This window comes from Simochromis diagramma, unplaced genomic scaffold (assembly GCF_900408965.1).
Source record: "Simochromis diagramma unplaced genomic scaffold, fSimDia1.1 OVJJ01000798.1, whole genome shotgun sequence".
Taxonomy (NCBI): Eukaryota; Metazoa; Chordata; class Actinopteri; order Cichliformes; family Cichlidae; genus Simochromis; species Simochromis diagramma.
In genome coordinates, this window is record NW_024386736.1 from 1,469,721 (window position 1) to 1,481,568 (window position 11,848).

Here is an 11,848-nt window from a genome sequence, read left to right on the forward strand (position 1 = left end):
TATCCACCCTGTTTGGCTGGCGGTGGGGCATGTCAGCCAATGAGAGCGGAGCGTCAGAGTGATTGACAGAGTGGGCAAGGACGCTACTCAGGCGGGAGATAAAAACCAGGGATGTGGAGCTAATTTTACATCATAATACCCGAGATATCTTCATGTAAGAAAAACAACTGCAATGTGTAAAATTACACAAGTTCAGGTAGCTTGTTCATAATGTTTTTTCTATAGTGGAACATTTGCAGAAACGTTTCTGGCATAATTTATCAATAGAAAAACCTGTGAAACGTACGACAGAAACAGTTAAAAGTTTAAATTCTATGCCCTCTTTCACATTAATAATAATAATAATAATAATAAAAGCAAAGCTTTTCAGTGGGCTACATTGTAGTCTCTGCTGAGCTGATTTTGGCACCTGGGCCTTATGTTTGACACCCCTGATATAAACTAAAGTAGCAGGTGAACTGTAAATGATCACGTGGTTTGTAGTGAGCTTTAAGGCTGGATGTGTCTGTCACATCTGATGTATTGTAGTAGTAAAGGCTCAAAGTAATTAAAGCTGTGTAAACCTCAATCAATCTTTGCAACCAAGACAGCCGAGTTCCTCTGATTTTTTTTCTTCCTTTGTGAATTAGTTTATTATTTTTGATCTTTCTCAATTGCTTTGTTGATCAGTTTCAATTCAGTTTTTTTTTTCATTTGTTCCAACAGGACAAAATGCACACTGTGAAAGAGAGCCAGAGATTAATAATAACTAATGATTACACGCTTAATGATTAACTAATGATATTATATGTATATAATTTTAGAATGTTTAAGCATGTTATAAGAATAAAGTTGTATAATGTATGTTCCTAGCTTGATTTATATGCTATGTTTGTTTTAGATATCAAATAAAGATTCTCAGTTGTTATATGTGAATGTGTTTTCTTTGACTGAAATATATGAAGGGTAAAATATACTTTTGAAAGATTTTTAATTAATTTTCAATTGTATTTTGAAATATATTTTGAAATGTATTTCAAAATATATTTCAAAATATATTTTGTTACCGTATGGGAAGTCATATGCATGTTGTATATTTACTGAGTCTCAAATCTATAACTGCAAATTAGGCCAAAGTGGAAGTGGCAAAAAAAAACTGCAGTTCCTCTGATGACCACTTGAGGCTGGCTCCAAAAGAACACCCCAAAAAGGCCCCCAAAGTATTTGGTGCTAATTTTTACTTCGTAAAAACCATACAGGATGGGATTTTTTTTAAAAGCTCACCTTTTTAATGCTTACCAAGGCTTAACATTTGCGTGCTGGCCACTTTGATTGACTACTTTGACTTGCAGTGTCTGCTAGGCCTCACCTTTATAATTGAGCTGGAACTCTCGCTTGTGTTTGTGATATTGGTCCAGGAAGTTGGTGCTTTAGTTTTGGTGAGTGAAATTCCAGGAATTGCTGTTAGTTAACACTAATTAGCAGGTGTGTGTTGCAGTGTGTGTGTGTCGCACCCATACAATATATGGATGTCGACCGCTACATCCATATATTGCTAGTGTTACATGCTAGGGTTAGCTAAAAACTTAGCACTCAAACTCTTTGAAAGTAGAAGTTTTGAAATTTCTGGTTTTTGAAACCCTTCAAAATATGGAGTGCAAAACCACTGGATGATGTCACAGGGTCTACGTTCATGTTTCATATCTGCAAAACCTTGAGGCCTCAAAATGAGGCCTTTAGTAGCGCTTTTTTATACAGTCTGTGGATTAGCATCCCGCCTTAAACTTTGCATGAGCACATTGGGCGCAGATCATACTTCCTTTGACCTCTCAGTTCATCTAATAAAAAAGTATTCAAGTAAAAAAATGGTACCTTGGATTACCTCAAGCCTCTGTTTTGTACAGTTATAATGAGCACAGAAACCTCCACGTACACTAGTGGGCTAACAGGTTAAGTGTATGTTTCTGGCTTAATGCCCGAAACTGACTAAAGAGTGTCAGAATGTCTTCTGCTGTTTAGGAGTAGACTAGGCGAACGTATAGCTGAAGATCAATTGTTTGCACTTAGGATCACTGCATTAATTTTTTTGGTGCTCCAGAGGGACTATCAAAAGTACAAACAATCTTATAATGAAAATAAGATGAGAATAAAGAAGGGAAACGATAAGGAGGAACTAAAAGAAAGACTGCACAGAGACAGAAGACACATGGCAAATTGAATACCCCTTCCTGTTTACACCAGTGACCCACTTTGTGGTTGGTTAGGATGTGAGAAATGGTTCAGACATGTTTCTTCAGCATGTTCAATCTGCTTTCCTTATTAGGCGGGTTGCATTTCACAATGTGTGTCCAGTGTGTGGTTGTTCCAGCACTCACAGTTTCCAGTTAGCTGTATTGGGCTCCTCCATTTCCTTATTTCCTCCCAGTGTCAGAGGCAGCTGGCCGGAGGCTGGGTATGCCGTAGTCATAGAGAAAAGGATGCCGATTGCCGTCTGTTTCTTCCGCACCTGTTTGACAGTGTGCAAACTCTAACAAATCTCTAATATTAGGGTGTAACACAGAGCAGGCCAAGGTTACCAGCAGGCCAGAGCAGTATGATATTAAATTTAATGGTTGAAATTTTGTGTTATTGCACTATGAGTTATGTTTTACAGCAGATTTCCTGGTAAGTGGACATTAAACAGTGGCAAGAAAACAGGGCTTGTCTCACAAATTCAGCAATAAGATTCATTCACAGCTGATTGAAATTTTGGGAAAATGTGATTATCGCACATATCCTGTAAGATCTCTTGGCTCTTCAGCTTTGCAGTGATAATAGCAATTCTGTGCCGGTAACCAATAAAAAGCAACCAATCTCAGAGTGGTAATCTTTTAGGATATGGAGAGCTGGGGAATCCAGAGGGAGGGCGAGCTGATTGGATGTTTTGTGCTTTTCATACAGTTTTTGATGAGGTATAAACTGTTTTGCAGATAAAGTGTGGATTTCAGCCACAGTATTGTGTTTATTATAGTCTAAACTGGGGCTGTTTAACTAATTTTGTATTTTGGGGCCGTAACAGTGAAACTCCTCTTTCACACAGTGTAAAGAAATGTAACCATGCATTTAACCCCTGCAATATCTTAACATAAGAAAAAGAGGTTTCAACAGTATGTTTTTATACAGTAAAAACGCTGCTGGAGTTAATGAAAGAAATCTGTCACTGTGACTTTTTGGAGTTTAAACAGGACGTTTTTGTGAATTCACAGAAAGTTTCCTGTGGAAATTTCATACTGTGGACACATTGGGGGGAAAAGAGAACTTTCTGTAGAGTATAGTGAAAAATAGAACTTCTGTACTTTAATTGTTTAGAAATCGCTTTAATGTAGGATGAATGCTCATGGTGGAAGTCTTTATCTGGAGGTTCACCATTGGCATCCTGTGCTTTTCACCCCTGTGACAGGTGTGAAAGAGTCTGGAGACACCATGGAGAACATTTTATTGCCTAACATCGTTCAGGACGACCAGTTTGACCAGTTTGTAATTGATTGTCTGGGGAAACATATCCATTGAGGGACACGTAGACTAAGTAACAGCACTCCTGCCATTACGTATTGGGATGAAACCCTTGGACCCTTGGTCCCAGAGCATCTCTGGGACATTATGCTTTGTTTTATCCGAGGCACCTCAGACTGTCCTGGAGCTTATTGGCGCTCTTATCCAGATCTGGGCGGAGCTCCCCCAGGACACCATCCGTTGTCTAATTAGGAACATGCGCTGATGTGGTTCAGCCTTCTGTAACTTGATGATTTTCATTTCTATCAAACAACCCAACATTCTTTTGTGCCTAACACATTACCATATCAATATAGATATCCTGGTATCCATTAAAATGATATGCATAACCATGTGTCTGGTGGTAACGTGGCACTGAATTAATTCACCAAATATTCCTAAAACTTTCAAGAGGACAGCACGAAAGAGGACTTCATGTGAAATCATGAGTGGTTGTCAGCTGTTTAACTTTTGATTTAGTGCATTGAAATCACCGTCACTCATGTTCTTGTCACAAGCTGGTCATGTGCACTTTACAGATAGGGGAAATTTTTAATCTCAGTGGGCTGCATGTGAATGAAGTTGTTTGAGACATGAGACCAACCCTTGTTTATGTTTACAAGGCAAGTAGCAGAACTAGTACAAGGTTTTACCTTCCACCACCGATAGATTTTTACTAGATTATGGGAACTTTATACAATTTGGGAGTGATAACATGAACACATCGGGGCACTGGTTTAGGTCAGCATGTTGAGTGGGGGCCCACATGGCTGAGAGCGGCCGGCCCGGGTTCAAATCCGACCCGCGGCCCTGCACAACAGATACATCAGAATACTAAATATATATTAATGTGGTCATCTTGTCTGAAAATCTACATTTCCTAAGAATAAAGTGGAAACTGAGGGCAGAGCAGTATTACTTGCTCTGCCTGTTTCTTTAGTACGGACCTCATCACCAGACATCCCCAAAATATTCCATATTCCAGCGGTTAGCCTCCTGATCCCCACATTGCCTCCAACATTTAGAGTCTCCTCCTGAAAAATAGGCTTTCTGTTTCTGTATAATGAAGGAAGAAATTCAAACATTTCTATCAAAAACTTTGCTATATTTGAGAGTGTGTACATTTCCATTGGAATTTACATACATCCAAAAAGTTCCAACTACTGTTTTTTGCTCTTACTGCTTTGTTTCTCCTCCTTTAAACATTTTTTGTTGGTTTTCTAGCCCTGGCACTGGTGTTCAGGGTATCATCGTGTGGTTTTGATTGGTGATACTTATAAAATGAATGATCCTAAATCTTTTGTGCAGATGTTTGGTGTTGCCTCACTGTTGTGTCCTTTTTGTACGGAAAACGCCAAGCTGTAATTACTTTTTCAAAGACAAGGCTAGAGAAATATGAAATATGAACTTTGGTTTGGCTTTTCTGGGCTACATGCCAGTGCCGTTTAGGTATCATCAGGTAATGCAAAAGCAAGGCCAAAAGGTTACTTGAAAACGAGCCCTGTGTTGCTAAAAATATCCAAGCAGGAAAAAAAAGAAAGAAAAGAGGAGCTCTATTTAGAACAGGATGGAGGAAGAGGCGGAAAAAGGAAAGGTTGTGTCGATCCCAAGACAACAACCTGGCAAAGACAGCAGACATGCTTGAGAGAGATTTATCGAGGAGGGTGTAGACCTTTTCAGCCAGTGTGTGTGTGTGTGTGTGTGTGTGTGTGTGTGTGTGTGTGTGTGTGTGTGTGTGTGTGTGTGTGTGTGCTGAAACAGCAGATCACCTCCCACAAGCAAACCATGTGCAACACAAAGCAGAGCATGAGAACTAGTTGCGTGTAAGCAGGAGAATGCATTAGCGAGTGTGTCTGTGTGTTTTTGACAGAACCATGTGGGGTCTTGTGCAATGTGTTCAGCTCTGGATCGTGGCTGAGTGTTTGCGTGTCCGTAAATCTCATATGGACTTGTTTATTGTCATCTGGCATCAATTTTGGTAGAACCTTGATGTCCCAATGACTTCCCTTGTAATTGATTTCCAAGCCTGAGCTCTTTTAATATCATTAACGGGAAGACCGAGGCAGTTCTTACTCAATCTGGGTGTGGGGGAGGAAACCATACATGTAGGGTAGAAGTTGTGTGCTGAATATTTGTAAATCCCCACTCCCGCGCTAGGACACACATGCCCCTTACATGCAAATGGAGCATATTTCCTCTAAAAACACGACAGGTGTTTTGTGAAAACTTTGCGATTAACGTACAGACTTTGAACAGCTTTGAACAATCAACAGCTTTGACACAAGTATTACATTAATTGTTTTGGAATTACAGGCCCCAAACTAATTGGATAAACTGAAGTCACTAAAAATGGGGAAATCTGCAAGTTTGGAAACCCCAAACTTCACCAGAAGTCTCCCTCGAGATGTCTTGCAAGGCCTTTACTGTGGCTGCCTTCAGTAGACATTTGTTTGTGGGTCTCTGCTTTTACATTTTCTTCTTCATGTGAAAGCACTGTTAGCTGGACTGAGGTCAGGTCAATGAAATGAATCTGTCTGTTTTGCAGCACTGGACTGAATCGAAGCTGTACACCCTTCTGAATTCATGCTGCTGCTTCTATCTGCAACCACATCGTTAGTAACCACTGCGGACTCAGTTCTACCGTCAGCCATCAAGCTATTACGCATCTTCAACCGTGTTTGGGAAAGGATGTGGTGTGCTTTAGATAGTCATCTCCTCTTTTACATCTTAACACTCTTCATCGTTCTAAATATGACGTCTGATCTGAACCTGGTGTTCTCAAGTTTCAACTTTGCTCTCAACTTTAGGACAACCCTGTGTGTTTAAATTAAGTCTTTTGTTTGTAGGCTTTGTTCCTGACTTTGCTAAATGTTGTGAAGTGCTTTTTCCTTGTAATGGAAACAATTCTGTGATCATCAGCTTTAGTCATATCCTTCAAACCTTTGATGTTGAGTTCACTCTCTACTGTTTGCTGTTTTCAGTGAGTGACGGCTCTCTGGGTGAAAATGCCTTGCTGATTTCAGACAGAAAATTTTGGTAAGAGCAGCACGGTGGAGCAGTGGTTAGCATGGTTGCCTCACAGCAAGAAGAAGGTCAATTTCACCATCAGGCCAAGGTCTTTCTGTAAAGAGTTTGCATGTTCTCCCCGTGTTTGCATGGTTTCTATCCAGGTATGCTGACCCAAGGCTACAATTCATATAAGTTCACCAAAACTGGACATGGAAGACTGTAAAAAGGTTTCCTGGTCTGATGAGTCTCAGTTTCTGAAATATGAAACATGGATGGTGTAGGGGATATTTTCTTGGCACGCTTTGGGCCCAATAGTATCAACTGAGCATCGTTTAAATGCTGACCATTTCCCTTGCTTAATGACCACAAACTAGGCATCTTCTTAATGGCTGCTCACAGCGGGATAATGCACGGTGTCACAAAGCTCAGATCATCTAAACTTCTGATAGAGCACCTTTGGAATGTGGTGGAACGAAAGATTAGCATCGTGAATGTACAGCTAAGAAGCCTGCAGCAGATGTGTATGAGTATTGTCTCAATATGGACCAAACCTCTGTGGAATCTTTCCAGCACATTGTTGAATCTGTGCCATGAAAAATGAATTGTTCCGAAGGCAGAACCACCGACCTTCCAATTGGTAGATGACCCGCTCTACCACCCGAGTCACAGTCGGTGAGTGTACATATAATCAGTTACAAGTGCTTGGCAGTACAAAGGGCCCTGTATTACTGGGCCAAGGGAAAGTTTGGGGAAACACTTCTTTCAAGATGCCTTAAGAATATCTTGCAAAGGTTTCACAAAACAGCACTAAATCAAATGTAAAAGTAAACTTGTGCCTCAACATGCTGAGTAAACGTGTTTCATCTTTTGCAGAAGACATAAAAATGTGCACATGAGCAGAAGAGACAAAAATGCAAAGGGCTGTGCTCCTCTGGTTCATAAGTGGATCACATGACTTGTCTGCGACAACATGCAGCTTGCCTGACTGACTCAGGTTCTTAGAATGTGTTGCCACATGTAGTAGAAAAGAGCTCTTGCCGTTCCACTTTAATTAATTTATTTACACAAAAACACTCCAAGACTGTCCTTTCAAGATCCCCACTTTCACTCCTGCTTATCTGGAGGTGCACGCAGTTTGTCCTGGGCATCCCTTATTTTTATGCTAACTTCTTGTCATCCTCTCACAGGTATGACTTGTCACAGGTATGACTTGTGTAAATGCAGGAAAACTTGTCAGTTTTCCTGCATTTACACACACTGCCCTCTCTTCCAAGTGGAGTATTTGGAAATGCGTTGGTTTCTGTCCCGCCCTGAATTTAATTCAAACCATTTAAAAGCTATGCAACACAACGATTTGAAAGTCAAATATGCAGAGGACAGGAAAAGCCTTCTCCCTGCTCAGTATGATAAAGAAACAAAGCAGATCCTTGCAGCAGCAGGTTTATCAGCTGCTCAAGGCCATGGGAGACTAGATTTAGGATACAGTTTAAATAAAACTGTCCACGTTATTTTATCCACACAAAGGCTTCAGATGTGTAGTACTGGAGGGCCGGGGCTTGATTCAAACTGTAGAGCAGAAGTGTTTGAATGCTGGCTCTGTCGCTGACATAGCTGTTACCTTTAAGAGGTGTGAATCACAAGTTGTTGTGTTATAAAAACTAATTCAGACTCATTTAACACCTTCAGTTTACAGTTGTGTCGTACTGCCATAGAGTAGTGGTTAAGGGTCGAACTAAAGGATGTTGTATCAGGAAGAGCAGCTACCTGCTGCAGTGACCCTTGTTCCAAGAGAACAACTAAAAGTAGCACAGTTTGTATCTGCGGTCTACACTACGAACAGCCATGTGCATTTGTGAGGTCAGACAGTGATGCTGGATGAGAAGGCCTGGCTTGCAGTCTCTGCTGTAATTCATCCCAAAGGTATTCTACGGGTTAAGGTCAGGACTCTGTGCTAGCCAGTTCTTCCACACCAACCTCGCTCATCCATGTCTTTGTGCACTGGTGTGCAGTCGTGTTGCAACATGGATCCTCTGTGGAGGTCATCAAGAGCACCAAATTCCTTGGTGTTCTGGGAGAGAACCTCACCTGGACCCTCAACACCAGCTCCATAAGTAAGAAAGCGTCTCTACCTCACACGGGACCTGAGAAAAGCCCATCTCCCAACATTCTCACCACCATCTGCAGAGGGACTATCGAGAGCATCCTGAGCAGCTGCATCACTGTGCATGGTAACTGCATCGTATTGGATCACAATACCCTACAACGGATAGTGTGAACAGCTGAGAAGTTCATTGGAGCATGTCTTCCCTCCATCACAGACACCTATCGCACCCGCTGCATCCACAAAGCCACCAGCGTTGTGCACTTCTCACACACACTCTTCACCCTGCTGCCTTCTGGCAAGAGGTACCGGAGCATCCGTGCCCTCACTGCCAGACTGCAAAACAGTTTCTTCCCCCAAGCCATCAGACTCCTGAACACTCAGTGACTGGACAGACACACATGCATACCCTCATACATGTCACTACCTCAAGCACTTATCTGCACAATCTCATACACACACATGCACATCTTCATACACGAAGTTACTTTTTGCACAATGCTCAGTCTTTTTGCATAACCCACTGTCATTGTTGCACTTTTCTATTGCACTGTTGTGTCTGCATCGTTCTGTTCTGTCTGGTGTTTTTGTTTTTTGCACACTTGCACTTTATGGAGGCCTGTGTTGATTGTCCCTTATATGTAGCACCATGATCTTGGAGGAGCGTTGTCTTGCTTCACTGCGTACTGTACCACTGCACATGGCTGAAATGAGTTGGGAGCATGTTCCTTTCACTGGTGCTAAGGGGCAGAGCCAAACTCCGCTCGGCCATAGAAACCCATTCCATGAAGCTCTCTACGCACTGAAAGTCTTTAGTGATGTTGGCAACCTCTGTGTACTATGTGTCTCTGACTTTATGTAACCTATCACTTCCACATTGTTAAAATACCACTGACAGTTGACTGTGGAATATTTAGAAATTTCATGACTGGACTTGCTGCGATCCTATCACGGTACCATGCTGGAATTCACTGAGCTCCTGAGAGCGACCATTCTTTCCCAGATGTTTGCAGAACTAGTCTGCATGCCTAGGTGATTTTTACATTTACTTGATTTTTTTTTTTTACACCTGTGGTCGTCAAAGCGATTAGAAGATGTGAATTCAGTGATTTGGATTGGTGAGTAAATACTTTTTCTTGGCAATAAAGTTTCTCTGGCTTTCACATTCACAGAACTAAAACTGCAAAAATGTATTATTGCTTGATTTTTAAACAGTTGAGACAGGATGGCTGCTAAGGTTTTCACTTGTGTTTCTGTGTATTTGTGCAAGTGATCATAGCAAAATGTGTTGTCACCTTGCGTCACAGCAACCTCCACAAATGCATTTTTGAGTACTTGACAGGTTTTAACATGTATGTGGAAAGACTTCACCAGTTTTGTTGAGTCACGTGTAATGTTGAAATAAAATTGAAGGCCAACTTCTACACAATGGTTGTGGTCTGAACCATGAGTGCTGAGGAAGAGGTGACCGTAGATGGCAAAATTAGCCACAGTCATTCTCTTCGTTTGTACATAAGTGTGACTGTGCCCACTTAAAGGTTCTGGTCTGTTTATTATTTAAATGTCACTATGCAATTTTCAACAACCGCCAGCATTAGGCTAATATAAACATTCAGTTTCAGACAGTTCTCTTTCAAACCCTCTTTTCAGTGTCTCACTGTTGGGAACACTCTGTTAACGCTGCACTAAGCACCTGCAGGTTGATCACTACACTGATTTGAGCCTCAAGTGGAGTCTTTCATTATGAAATACAAATGCATTTATATTTTGGTATTATAAATGGATTTATAATAGCAAAAAAGAAATGCAGCATCATTCACATTCCTCCTCTCTCCTGAATGGTAATGCAAGTGTTCTCTTAGCAGATGCTAGCATGGGTTGTGTCTGCACTGCTTAGTCTCTACCGAATATTCAGGTTGAGCGAGCTCCAGACAAACCTTGCCTTTTTGCAATAGTAAAGAACATAGCTGTGATGACTGGCAGCTGTGATGCTTGTGTCAGGGCGGAGCTGAGTCTTGTAACAGGTGTTATGTTTATCATCATCAGACAATACCTGATTGGGACCTTTTTAGTCAGGCTATATTTAAAAAAAAAAAAAAAAAAAAAAGATTTTTTTTTTTTTTTTTTAAAGAATTGCTAGAACTGCTACAGGTTGATGTGAACACAACAGTCTATCTGCGTTGGCTTTGCGACCTGCCCAGAGGGGAACCTTTCCCCCACCCCAGCCCGATAAGAGGTCAAACAGACATTTGGAATGAGATAACTGGGCCAAAGTGTGAAGTCTGCATAGGACATAAAGCACATGTACCATCCAGGATGTGCACAGAGTGGAGCTGTACTGTAACAATGACTCTTCAGTGAGCAAAATGATGGAACAGCCCCCCCCCTTGGCAGACAGTGGATAACTAAAGTTCACTTGTTTGTAGACTCAACCCATAAAACAAAAAACCATGAACACCCAAATATTTTTTTAAATATTATTTTAATACTTTTCTTTAAAAAAACAAACAAACAAAAAAAAAAAAAAAAGATGTTGTACTCCATAATCTGAACAAGATGAATCTATTGACCTCAATGCCTCACTCACCAACATACCAACACATTGTTCTGGGTAAAAGGAGAAAAAAAAAAAAAAAAAAAAAACATAGCAAAGGGAAAAGAAACTTAAAAACAGTTAAATATGAAAACGGAAAGGAAGTAGAACATTAAAAAAAGGAGAAAAAGAAGACGTGATTATAGAGTCAGAAACACTCACGGATCAGTGGGCCAACCTACAGACAGTCGGGGGGGAGGGGAAAGAAAAAAAAAAAAAAAAAAAAAAAAGCAGCTCAGTTTCCAAACACAATGGCATACAACATCCCAAAACTGTTACCGTGGATGATAAAAACATCTCAGAAATAAGAGCTAAAAACAACAGAATCAGAACCTATTATACAGACTGCAGAAGCTGGGAACGAGATAGTGGAAGATGAGACGGCAAAGAGACTAAAAACATGAACATGATGAATAAAAATAACAAATCCATAAAAGAACACAAGTAATCAATGAGTCAAGAGCGGATTCATCGGACAACTGGAGCATGATGGGAGGGGGCTACTAAAGTAGTCGCATAAGATGATTGGTGGAACCGCTTCAAACTAGTACAGAGCAAACTACTGCATGGTTTAAAAAAAAAAAAAAAAAAAAAAAGGGGGGGGGGGGGGAGGGAGGAACAGGAAAATTAAATAG